The sequence below is a fragment of the Adiantum capillus-veneris genome, chromosome 16 (genome assembly GCF_014529385.1).
Source record: "Adiantum capillus-veneris isolate H3 chromosome 16, ASM1452938v2, whole genome shotgun sequence".
In the NCBI taxonomy this organism is placed as follows: Eukaryota; Viridiplantae; Streptophyta; class Polypodiopsida; order Polypodiales; family Pteridaceae; genus Adiantum; species Adiantum capillus-veneris.
In genome coordinates, this window is record NC_140946.1 from 105,108,249 (window position 1) to 105,120,468 (window position 12,220).

Below are 12,220 nucleotides of genomic sequence, written 5' to 3' on the forward strand. Positions count from 1 at the left end.
GAATGTGAAAAACTGCATCCCATTGAATTGATGACTTACATATGTGTCAAGTGATGCCCATGTTAGTAGTATGACATGCACGTGTGTGTGTACACAATGTACACATTCTACAACCATCAAATGACAATAAAAGGGGAGAATTGTGCAGTGTTAATTGTGTGTGTGTGTGTGTGTGCGTACATTCTACCACCATCAATGACAATAAAAGGTGGAGAAATGTACAATGTTAATTGTACATTCTGCCACCACCAATCTATATTACTCTATTATGGGGAAGGAGATTCAGGCATACCATGTGGCATTGGAAGAGGGTGCAAAGCAAGGGGTGCCCTAGAGTCCTGCACTCTAGTAGGCTCAAATTTCGACAGCTAAGAATTACGTGGCGGTACCTGCTACCTCCCACCCAGTACACATAAGATGTAGCCTGGTAGGGAGCTAAGGGAGACACACGCACAGAGACAGAGAAAGGGGGGGTGGGTTTACATTACGAACGCCAAGAAACTGACCAACTTCACTGGACCCACATTTAAGCAGGTGTGCTACATGAGTGGTGTGTTGTTTGCATTGGCACAACTTGCACGAGCAAGTGTTGCGCTTCATGGATAAATAGCAAAATAGCAATAACGGTGAGCGCTCTGTGAGGCATGCTCTAAGTAGCCCCCATTTGGCGAGCGATAGGAAGAGAAGGATCGAGAAGAGGAAAAGGGAGCACTACTAGGCTGGAAGGGGGGTTACAGAAGGAGAAGCTTACTAGAGGAGCCGTCTGGTGCTGCTGAAGCTAGAGAGAGAGAGAGAGAGAGAGAGAGAGAGAGAGAGAGAGAGAGAGAGAGAGAGAGAGAAAGAGTCGACTCGGATTCGGGTTTGACACATGGCACTATTTTTTGCCTTCGGCCACTTCTTCGAGCCTTGCGTTGCTTTACTGTGCGTCGTCCTTCCAACACTAGCAGCTCACCGGCCTCCTTCCAAGGCATGCTACTCTTGTGCTAGGATGGTTAATTTGCCTCCTCTTGAGCTGAAGTAATTTCTCTAATCGCTACGGGTACTCTAAGCATACTTAAAGGGTTTATAATGCGTGCGCATGAGAGAGAGAGAGAGAGAGAGAGAGAGAGAGAGAGAGAGAGAGAGAGGAGGAGGAGGAGAATTTTAATGTCGCATGAACGAAGGGAGTCAGAGAGAAACACTACGAAACAATTTATACAATCTCTCTCTAAGAAGAATTTTAATGTCGAGAGAGAGAGAGAGAGAGAGAGAGAGAGAGAGAGAGAGAGATTGCTACAAAACAGTTAGTAAAATCTCTCTCTCTATATATATATATATTATAGTTAGTATATATATATATATATATATATATATATATAATATAATATATACACACACACACACACACTCCCATGCATGCTAGATGTGAAGCCCGTCCTTCATTGGCCTTAGCCTAACCTTCCCTGGACCATTTTACGCCTTCAAGAGCCGAGCCTCCTTACCAACCTTGGAGCTTGATTGAGAGAAAGACGTACAATTTAAGTGTACATACCAACCATTGCTCATAATTTATTTTTTCTAAGAAATTTTAGAGATAAATTTACTATATTTGAAGGTTTTTGGCCTACCCAAAGGGCTAAGGCCATAGTGATGTGTTCACTTTTTGTTAGTGAAAAAGAGAGATTTTGATTTTGATTTTTTGATTGGCCTAGCACACAAAGGATACTCGTTGCAAAGACAAGGGTTAATCATGAACACTGTGTTGAGGTGCAAAAGTTCTCTCAAAGAAAATCCGAGAGAGCGATTGTCCTTGTTATGATTATGATTAGTCTCCGAGTCTCTAGATGCACGTCGTTAATTATTAGGAATTTTCAAACATTGTAATCGTATTTTGTAGTTGGTGCTACGCATGATTGAAGAGCGTGGGGTGCCCAGGGCTCTCCTTCTGCTAAATAGAAGAAGACGAGCCATCACAGATCTTTATCTTTTCTAGTTAGTCCATTGCATTCGTTCGATGATCTGAGCCTGAAAAAGATATCAAGCGTCGACGTAGCTCATTCATGCAGCAAAAGCCACTATTCAATAGTAGTAGTACATCAAAGTGATAGATAGGAGTCTTCATGGGATATAGAGCTGCAACACATCAACATGCAGCAAACAATTGTGTGTCTTCTCTCTCTCTAGCATTTTGCGATGTATACGGATAATTTCAAGAGCTAGAGTTGGTTGAAGTATCTAGAAGGTCACAAAAGCTCATGATGTTGAGGTAAGTCACAATGTGGGAATTATTGTGAGAATTTGTCCAAATTGGATTCTTTCCAATTGAAATGTCACTTTAATGTTCACTATACATCTTGGTTTTAAGCTACCAAGACTTCTTCCACGGCCCTTAGTTTGGCTTTTAGCTTGTCATTCTCTTGTTTGTGCCTAGCAAATTCTTCATGCTCAGTGGTGAGGGCCATGGTGGTGTTGATTACTTGATGTTGCAAAGCCAAATTCTCTCTTAGAGGGACATTTGGAGAAGTAGGTTACGATAGGCTGGTGTCCCTTCCGCTCCATGTAGCCATATCCTTGAGCAAGGCTTGTTGGGAGGAGACCAATTATAAGAGAACTGTACTCCTCTACAATTTCTTTGGCTCTTCAAATCTTTCATGCTCATCATCGACACATCATGTTTTCTTGATGATGGACCTGCACCACTTTATTTATTTTGTTTTTTTTGCCACCATCTTCTCAATTTTTGCTATGGAAATCTCCTCTTGTGTGAGAATAGCACAATGGCATCATTGTATTTTTGCATAGCCATGTGTAGGAGGTTACTTTGTTAGAAGAGCCTCTCACAGAGCTTCATATGATTGTTGAGACATGATGTTATGAGCTTAGTTGTGAATGCTAGCTCTAGCGCTACCACATCTTTAGAAAAATAGAAGGTGAGGGACAATTTATTGTCCTACCTTACCCGCGGTATCTGTTTAGGTAGAATTGGCTCCGATGGCTCCATCCTTGGCCAAGAATATGGCAATAGATTGTGGTAGATGGGGCTTGTTTTGATGGTGATTGGCTTATTTTTTTAAAATTTTTTTAATTTTGCAAAACTCACAATTGTGAGTGAATTATATTGATCAACCCAAAAAATTACAAGGTCTTGTCATGCTCGTGTTGAGCCATGACACCATCCAGGGACCACATTACATCGGCTATCAAGGCAGCCACTCCTTCCAACCCGCCCTCTTATACTTGATTGGCTTAGTTTTACCATCACATCTATGGATCTTATTTTAAATGGTGGGGTTTTTCCTCTTTGCAACCTTCCTCATCACTTTGGTAATCTTTCAAGTGAAGGCTTGGACTCTAGGATCTATGTGCACTGGAAGTCAATGCATCCTCCGGTGTGGGCATGTGAGGGCTTTTGCCTATTCTTGTCTCCATTTCCACTTTGTCAATTTCTTTAGTGGGCAGGGCACTTTGGGCTTTTGTTAATCCTTTTGTATCTCTTTCGACACTAGACTCCACATTAGGAAATCTAGCATTAATTCTTCCTTTTGAGTGGTTTATTGATGGCTATTGGTTGTTCTTCAAAGGGTGGTACTATATGGGTGCAACCGTTTGTGTAGGAGTTGTGGCGTGTTTTGCCATTTTTTTGTCTACCCTCCCCATGGAGGTCTTGATCTTCCCTTATTGTGCATCTTTCAAAGATTCTTATATTCTTGCATATAAGAGGGCCTCTTCCGCTAGGAGGAGCTCTTCAGAGTTGTGTTGGATGGGTGTGCTCGTGCCACACTATATATCAACTCTCCTATGGTGTCTTCCCCTTGCTTCTCATGTATCTAAATTTGTGTTTTCATTGTCTTGTCCAACAATTTTTGCATTTCTTTATCTTTGATGGCTTGGAGGTGGGCTCTTCTTCTTGATCATGGGTAAGGATGGATTTGTTTTTATCCTTTTGAGGGTGGGAGTGGGTGCTTGACTAGAATCTATAGCTTGGCTAGTTCTAGGTAACTCCTTGGATGCAGCTTTGATTGAATCCTTTTAGGCATCTGTCTCCACTTCAAAAGGTTTTTTTCCATCTTTAGAATAAATGGGGTATGGCAATATAGTAGGACCCTTGTCCTTTGCTTGATTATTCTGCTCCTTATGTAAACCATCGTCGTTGCCCTTATTCCCATAATTTGACATGAGTGTGTGTAAGCCACTTGGAGGTGTAGTGTTGGGGTGTGAGTTTTACCTATGAGAAATTAAACTCGACTTGTATTTAGTGCTTGAAAGGCTATCTTCTTCATCCTCATTTAGCGATGATAGGACTTCAGAACTCCTCACTGTTTTAATACCTTTTTTTGATAATTTTGATAGGATTTCTACAAGAGATTTAACCATAGTGGGTAACTGTGGGACGCATGTCTAACCTCACCATCCTATCTTATTGCAGTATTAGCGAGAACCATGATTAATTTGTCAATCCATGGGATGAAGCTGACTTGGTTAGTGTATAGAGAGAGGGTGTCAATTTCTCAGAAAACAACTAACTCGCATCTAACTCAAGCTACACTCAAGTGATGAAATCACCAAAAGCCAATTGTTCATCGGCAAACAAATCACATCCGTTACAGCATCAGATGGCATCCAAACGTAACGAAACTTCTAGGACAAGTTTATAAAACCTAAGCACACATGCTTATGGTCTCAAACCCCACTTTAGGTCAAGTTCCAAAATCATGATTATTAATAACAATGGATTTTTGACCTAGTCGTTTTTGACCCAGAATGCATCTAAATACTTAGGAATGATGTCCCAATACCCCGCCTATGCTTAGTTTTTGATTTGAAAGTGTAAATTTCTGATTATGATGAAATTAGGCCGCAGGTTGGCGATGCCAAAAGTTATGAAATATAGTGAACTGCTTACGTCAATGCGTAGAGCTCTTACCTGCGGTTGCAATGCAACAAACGCAACTGTAATGTGACAACCGAGGAGGGAGTAGGAAGCACAAAAAGGAGAGGAGTGAGCGCGGTTGGCTCACGCTGTGTATTTCTTATCCAAAAACTTACAAAATTTGGCTTTTATACCTTAGCCAAGGTTTTTGGGTGGTCAAAAACTAATAATCTGGAGTTCTACCAAAGCTGGGTAATGACAGGTTGATACAATTTGGAAGCTTGTAGCCCCGGCTCATTAATTACAGAGTTTATCCAAGAATATAGGAGTTACAATATTCCCGATTTATCAAAATAATAAGTGTTTTACAAAGAGAACTCCGAAAAATGGTGTCCGTGTTAGCTTGCTGCTAACATTCCCCCCCTCTTCGCTTGTATCGTCCCTTGACACAGCTTTATGGGCTGAAATAATCTAGATTTTATTATTATTATGATTTTTTAAATAAATAAATCAAACAACCTAAAAGATGTCATATCCTTCACAAGGAAATTTATTTACAAGTGATGGCATGGTTGCCTTCAGATGGCAACAATTAAAAAAAAAGGTAAAATAGATCTCATGTAAGCCTGACCAACCGTTTGAACCAATTAGCTTTGTTTAAAACCCATCTCTCTCAAATCCTAGTACTCTGAATCATAGTGCCAACAACATATAGTTTTAACCCTTAACACTAGAATGGTAACAGGACACTTTTATGTCCTTGGACACTTTTGTGTCCTGTTAAGTGACCATTTTGCTTGAATTATTTGAAGAGTATGAAAATGAATTTCTAGGTGCTATATATCCACAAAGTTTCCATATGAGCTGGACGGCTCGCGAGGCGGTCTTTAAGCACATTCAGTGCCTTCTGGTATCTAATTTTTCTTTCTTTATCTGGCACTTGCAGAAATTGCATGGTCACTCTGTTCTTCAGCTCCACCACTGAGTAGCCTACAAATCTGGATGTGAGGTTGCTGATCATTGGCGCAAAATCCTTTGTTCGTCAAGTGAAGAATCCCGTGTAGAAAGATTCCTCGAACGCCAACATATTATGTGATGGCAAGAACATACACCGGTCGTAGAAGCCATAGAGTACTTCTTCGGAAGGCTAACCACTGAGATCATAGCATAACCCTTTATTTCCCTCGAGGAATGACATCCACGGGGTGCCTGCTTGCTCTCGCTCATGAAAAACTTCAATACAAGTGAGCCACATTCGGTATATCTTATATAACATGGCGCATGAGAGATTTGATAGACTCTTGAAGAAAGACATGGCGCCCGTTAGGGTTTTCACCATGTATTCCTCTGTTGCTTCGCCTTTCTCTGGAGCTGGCAGTTTTGGGTAGTTCAGCTAGGTTGGCCACTTCTTCGTCAATGTCTCATGCTCTTTCCATGTCCTTACTCTGGGTACAGGAGAAAAACTGGGATCTCTTTGCAGGGCTACAGGTGCTCTTGTGAACAGAATCAAATACCTCGGATTCTTGTTCAACCAGCTCAACCTCCACTTTGGGTGGTCTTTATCTGTGCCATCTTCTTGCATGTCTTTGTAGAGCCTCTCTTTTACCTGGCGTAGTTTCACTTTTATGAGAGGGTATGACAGGGATTGCTGATGCCATTGTACATTGATCTGATTGGGAGTGAGTTGAGTGACGTTGACAGAGTGAAGAACTCTCAACTCCCAATCCATCGAGGCTTTCCACTTCTCATCCACCTCTTGGGTGATCTTTTTTTTCAGTGCATCCTCCTCAGCTTTTGATAGCTGGACCATAGGCACTGTGTCTGCATCTGTAACATTTATCTAAAAATTCTCTTTCACCATACGGCTCTGCTGTGGACTGTGTCTTCAACTCAACAAATGAGACCGAGGGTATATCTATCTGCGGCGGCTCTGAAGTGCCTGCCACTTCTTGCGTATCTGGCTTTCCTTCTCTCAGGACCTGGTTAACTCTCTTGAGCTCAGCTATTTCTTTTAGGATCTCTTCTTCTCTCTAGACCCGCATTAAAGCCAGGTCTCTGTGCTGAGATTGTTCCAGCTTTAATTCTAACTCGAGGTCCTTGTTCTTTTTCTCTAGTGCCTTGTATACTTCATCTGTCCCTTTGATCAAGGCCACGGCTGGAATCTCTCTGATTTGCCGTAAGAAGATTGCCTGATCATTTTTTCGATGTTCAGAGTATTGTAAAGAGGCATTGGCAACATCTAACTGCACTTGAATTTTCTAAGCTGTCAGGGTTGTCGTAAGAAGTTCATTTGTAACTTCTGTCAGCTGTTTGTCTTTTGCCTTGCAAGCATCTGATAACTTGGTGGGTAGATCACCTAACTCTTCCATTTCGTTCTGCTGTCGATCTCTACCTAGTTGATGTTGTTCAGCTTTGGATTTCATCTCCTGCACTTGCCTCTGAAGATCAGTGATGACAATCATTTTGTCTTCTAACTGTCCTTGGAGAGCGTCAATCACCATCTCGAGTTCATAAGCCTTTGTGCTGTGGCTAAGTGATGCTGATAGGAGTCTCTCCCTCATATCCTGCATCTGCCTTGCATATTCGTTTACTTGCAGTATAACCTCTTCATTAGACTGCCAATCCTCCTATCTTGCCAGCTGAGTTGATGTGCCTACAACCTCATGTGTGTCTTTTGGCTGTGTCGTAGCTGATGGTTCTTCTTGCGTGGAGGTAGAGGGTCGGTCTTTTTATTTGTCATCCAGAGGCCTTGTGGATGCCTCAACTGTTTCTTGCTGTGTGGAAGTAGAGGATGCTGGCTCAGACTGTGTGGTCTCTTCTGGTGCGTGACTCAATTCCTTCTTTGGCTCAGGTTCTTTCTGTTGTTGCTGCTCTTGTGTAGCAGTGGCCTCTTGTGCAGATTCACTTGCCTTTTGCTCTTTAGGCTTTTGCGTAGCTGTTGCTTTCTCTTGTTCAGGCTCTTTTTCTCTCTTTTTATTACTCTTGCTGGTCAGCCTCTTGTGCAGATTCTGTGTCTTTAATGGATTCAGATTCTGTGACTTTCTCTTTCTCAGGTTCAGCTTCTTTAGTTGGCTCTTTTGCGGCGTCTTTACCTACAGGTGATGGTGGTGGGCTTGGCATAGGATGTTCCTATTGTGTCATGGACGGTGAAGTGGGTCTGGGAGACTCATAGCCTTGTTCTTGGGCTTCTTCCCTTGCCGTTTCTTCAGCTTGTCTCTGTTCCTCTGTCTCTTTGGCATTTCTAGATGCTTCTTCAGCTTCTTTCAGTTTGAGGGCTTCAACTTCTTGGTACATTTTTTCCAAAGTCTCTGTCGGATCTTCAACTTCATTTCTAGTGTGATGCTTTGTCCTTGGGCCCTTAAGTCCACTAGGTATCCATTTCTCTGGGTCCTTCCCTTGTGCTTGTTGGCTGCGTTGGTAGGCGTGTTTTTCTCTTTCAAAGCGAGCTTGTTTCTATGTAGGCTCTTCTTGGTGGGTGGCCACAACTTTTCTCTTCATTTCTTCTCTTCTCACTCTGTTCTCCTCGTTATCAGAGCTCTCACTGCTGTGCCTTTCCGACGAGCTTTCAGCCGACTCTTCATCTGACTGATAAGATCTCTTTCTGACCTTGTAGCTCTAGGGGACGGTTGTGCTGCCAATATCCATGTGTTTTGGTCAGGGACAAGTGGTAGATTGTCAGCCATGCCGATGGCATGGTATGCTATCCTTGTCAAGACTTTTGGTGCACCCAAGTAAGTGACTTGCCTTCTTTCTTGGTGCCCTTCAAGGTGGTCAGGACGTATTGGGCATGGTCCACTTGTTTCCTGGTTGTTGACTTGAGAACTTGGGTAAAAGTAGTGGCAACCGCGTGATATGGCGTAGTGTACCTTGGTGGCCTTTTGCCCAAGAAGTGGAAGTGCTGATGGTATAATGTGGCTGGATCTTCCACTTGTTTGTGAATCAAATCGGCAAAAGTAGCTGCAGCGGCCTGTTTGGTAAAAGTTCTTGCTGTTTTTCTGTCTCTTGCTCTCATGGTCATTCCTTCTGTGCGAAGTCTGAGTGCTTCTGCCAATATATCTTTAGTTATGACCACTTCGACCTTGTTTTCTTGAGTGTCAGATATTTCTGCAGTCCCATCTTCTTTAATTGTGGATAAAAGCTCGTAAGCTTTCTGAAAATCCACTCCACAAGGATCCTGTTTGTAGAAGTCTCTGATTCCTAGCCTGTGGTTGGCTTCTTTGGTCTCACGCTTCACGGCAACATCATATACTTCCTTAGGTAGGAGTTGCAACTCCACTTGATATCCCTCTTCACTCTTGAATCTACTGGTGAAGATTGTGGTATGATGCTCTTCTAGCTGTCCTTTGGAGAGGTATGCTGCCTTGGTTTCTTTGACTGAATCGGGGTCTAATTGATATGCGGGCAGTTCCTGCAACTTTTCCTTTTGGTTGAGCTTCTTCTTGGCTCTCTCTGCTGCTTGCATGGCTCTTGTTCAATGAATAGAGTGCAAAGTTAGGGGATTTGTCGGAATTTCCTTAGAAATGTCCATTAGTCTGAAATGCTGACAATTTTGGTCCAATTTGCTTCAAATCAATTTTTGAACAAGCATAGATGCATAAAAACATGCAAGGAACAAAACTGTAGACTCAAAACAAATTTTTGCAACCAAAGTAAATAATCACGATTATTTACAACTAAGTATTTTTTCCAAATTTTTGAAAACTTGGCATCACAGGCTTGAAGTATATACCAAATACATACTCTGTGTGAAATATGGGCTCATTTGGATGCATAGGGTGAAAATGTAAGATCTCTTTGCTGACCTTGTAGCTCTAGGGGGCAGCACACGCTTTCCTGACCTTGTAGCTCTAGGGGATGGTTGTGCTGCCAATATCCATGTGTTTTGGTCAGGGACAAGTGGTAGATTGTCAGCCATGCCGATGGCATGGTATGCTATCCTTGTCAAGACTTTTGGCGCACCCAAGTAAGTGACTTGCCTTCTTTCTTGGTGCCCTTCAAGGTGGTCAGGACATATTGGGCATGGTCCACCGGTTGCCTAGTTGTTGACTTGAGAACTTGGGTAAAAGTAGTGGCAACCGCGTGATTTGGCGTAGTGTACCTTGGTGGCCTTTTGCCCAAGAAGTGGAAGTGCTGATGGTATAATCTGGCTGGCTCTTCCACTTGTTTGTGAATCAAATCGGCAAAAGTAGTTGCGGTGGTCTGTTTGGTAAAAGTTCCTGCTATTTTTCTATCTCTTGCTCTCATGGTCATTCCGCAAGTATGAGTGCTTCTGCCACTATATCTTTAGTTATGACCACTTCGACCTTGTTTTCTTGAGTGTCAGATATTTCTGCAGTCCCATCTTCTTTAATTGTGGATAAAAGCTCATACGCTTTTTGAAAATCCACTCCGCAAGGCTCCTGTTTGTAGAAGTCTCCGAGTCCTAGCTTGCGGTTGGCTTCTTTGGTCTCAGGCTTCACGGAAGCATCATATACTTCCTTAGGTAGGAGTTGCAACTCCACCTGATGTCCCTCTTCAATCTTGAATCTGCCGATGAAGATTGTGGTATGATGCTCTTCTAGCTGTCCTTTAGAGAGGTATGCTGCCTTGGTTGCTTTGACTGAATCGGGGTCTAATTGATATGCGGGCAGTTCCTGCAACTTTTCCTTTTGGTTGAGCTTCTTCTTGGCTCTCTCTGCTGCTTGCATGGCTCTTATTCAATGAATAGAGTGCAAAGTTAGTAGATTTGTCGGAATTTCCTTGGAAATGTCCATTAGTCTAAAATGCTGACAATTTTGGTCCAATTTGCTTCAAATCAATTTCTGAACAAGCATAGACGCATAAAAACATGCAAGGAACAAAAGTGTAGAGTCAAAACAAATTTTTGCAACCAAAGTAAATAATCACGATTATTTACAACTGAGTATTTTTTCCAAATTTTTGAAAACTTGGCATCACAGGCTTGAAGTATATACCAAATACATACTCTATGTGAAATATGGGCTCATTTGGATGCATAGGGTGAAAATGGTACCAGATTTTGGCTTTAGGTCTCTGAAATAGTAGATATAAAGGAAATTTGAGATTTTGAGCTCCAAATTGGTTCAAACTTGGCTAGTGGGCTTAACACATCATGTACTTTGGATGTATGATGGCAAAATATCAAAACTCCCCAATTTTGGCTAAAAAGTAAATAATCACGATTATTAACTTTTCTTTCAAAATTAACCTTTTTTGGTACAATTTGGTTCTAGGCATTGTGTAGATCCCATGTGTGATATATGAGGTGATTTGGATCAAGAAATATTGTCTATAACCCAAAAATTGGCTTGCAAAGACTTCTTTGCGTTTTCTTGCAATTTTCCAAGTTATAGGTGCTCATTTTGGCTCATACTTGATTTTTGGCATATAATAGGTGTGTACACATGATAGGTAAGGTGATGTGACAATTTCCAAGCAAAAATGATACAAAAATAAATAATCACGATTATTTACAAGAGTGACAAATTCTTTGCAAAATTTATAACTTTTGACCTAGACATATTCTATACACCTAAAACAAGTCCTAAATTGAATTTGGTCAAGTTTGGTCATGCCAGCATCACTTTGTGCTTTGTCGACTCTGAAATCATCGTTTTGTGACTACACTACCTGTTGGGTTGGTCGGTCAAGTTTGAGGCTTTGGACTTGTCCGCAACATAGTCGTGAAGTAACTCATCCAATTCTGGCTCACTTGGAGTCAGTTTGACCTTGTATATCGAATTTGACGCTTTGTAGCCTTCGAGCCAATTCTTGCTTTTCGAGGGCTTTGCTTGATTGATTCTACTAAACCAATCATATACATTATATATGAACCTCGTAGGCAAGCTATCTGTGGAGTCAGATCGGAATTCTGGCATTTGCCAAAAACCTAGCTTTTCTACTGGGGACCCCCTTGACCCCTACCGAATGGTCAACTGATGATATAGAAAGGTTCTATTATGTTAGGACATGCTATGGTTCAAATCCCATTTGATTTGGTTGAGCTCACAGACCGCTATGGTCAGTTTTTGGTCGTAGGTCTTCGTGCACTGCTCGGTTTCTAAGGTTTTTTCTAGGGGTTTAGATTAGCTACCGGCCGTACAAAATGGATCATTGACGAGTAAAGAACTCACCCCTCATGTCTTGTGTGAGACGTTGCTGAAAATGGTCAACTGTGGACTCTAGAAAAGACGCGCGAAAGAGGTCGAAAGCTCTCTCTACAAAGCTGCAAGTGGAAATGAGGTGGTTTTCGCCTACTTTGGATATCTATACCCGGACTTCCCGAATCAATTTTCCCAGATTCCTCCGTTAGTCCTACTAGGCCGTGAAATCTATGTTAAACTCAAAAATTTCCTTGATCGGACTCCTGTA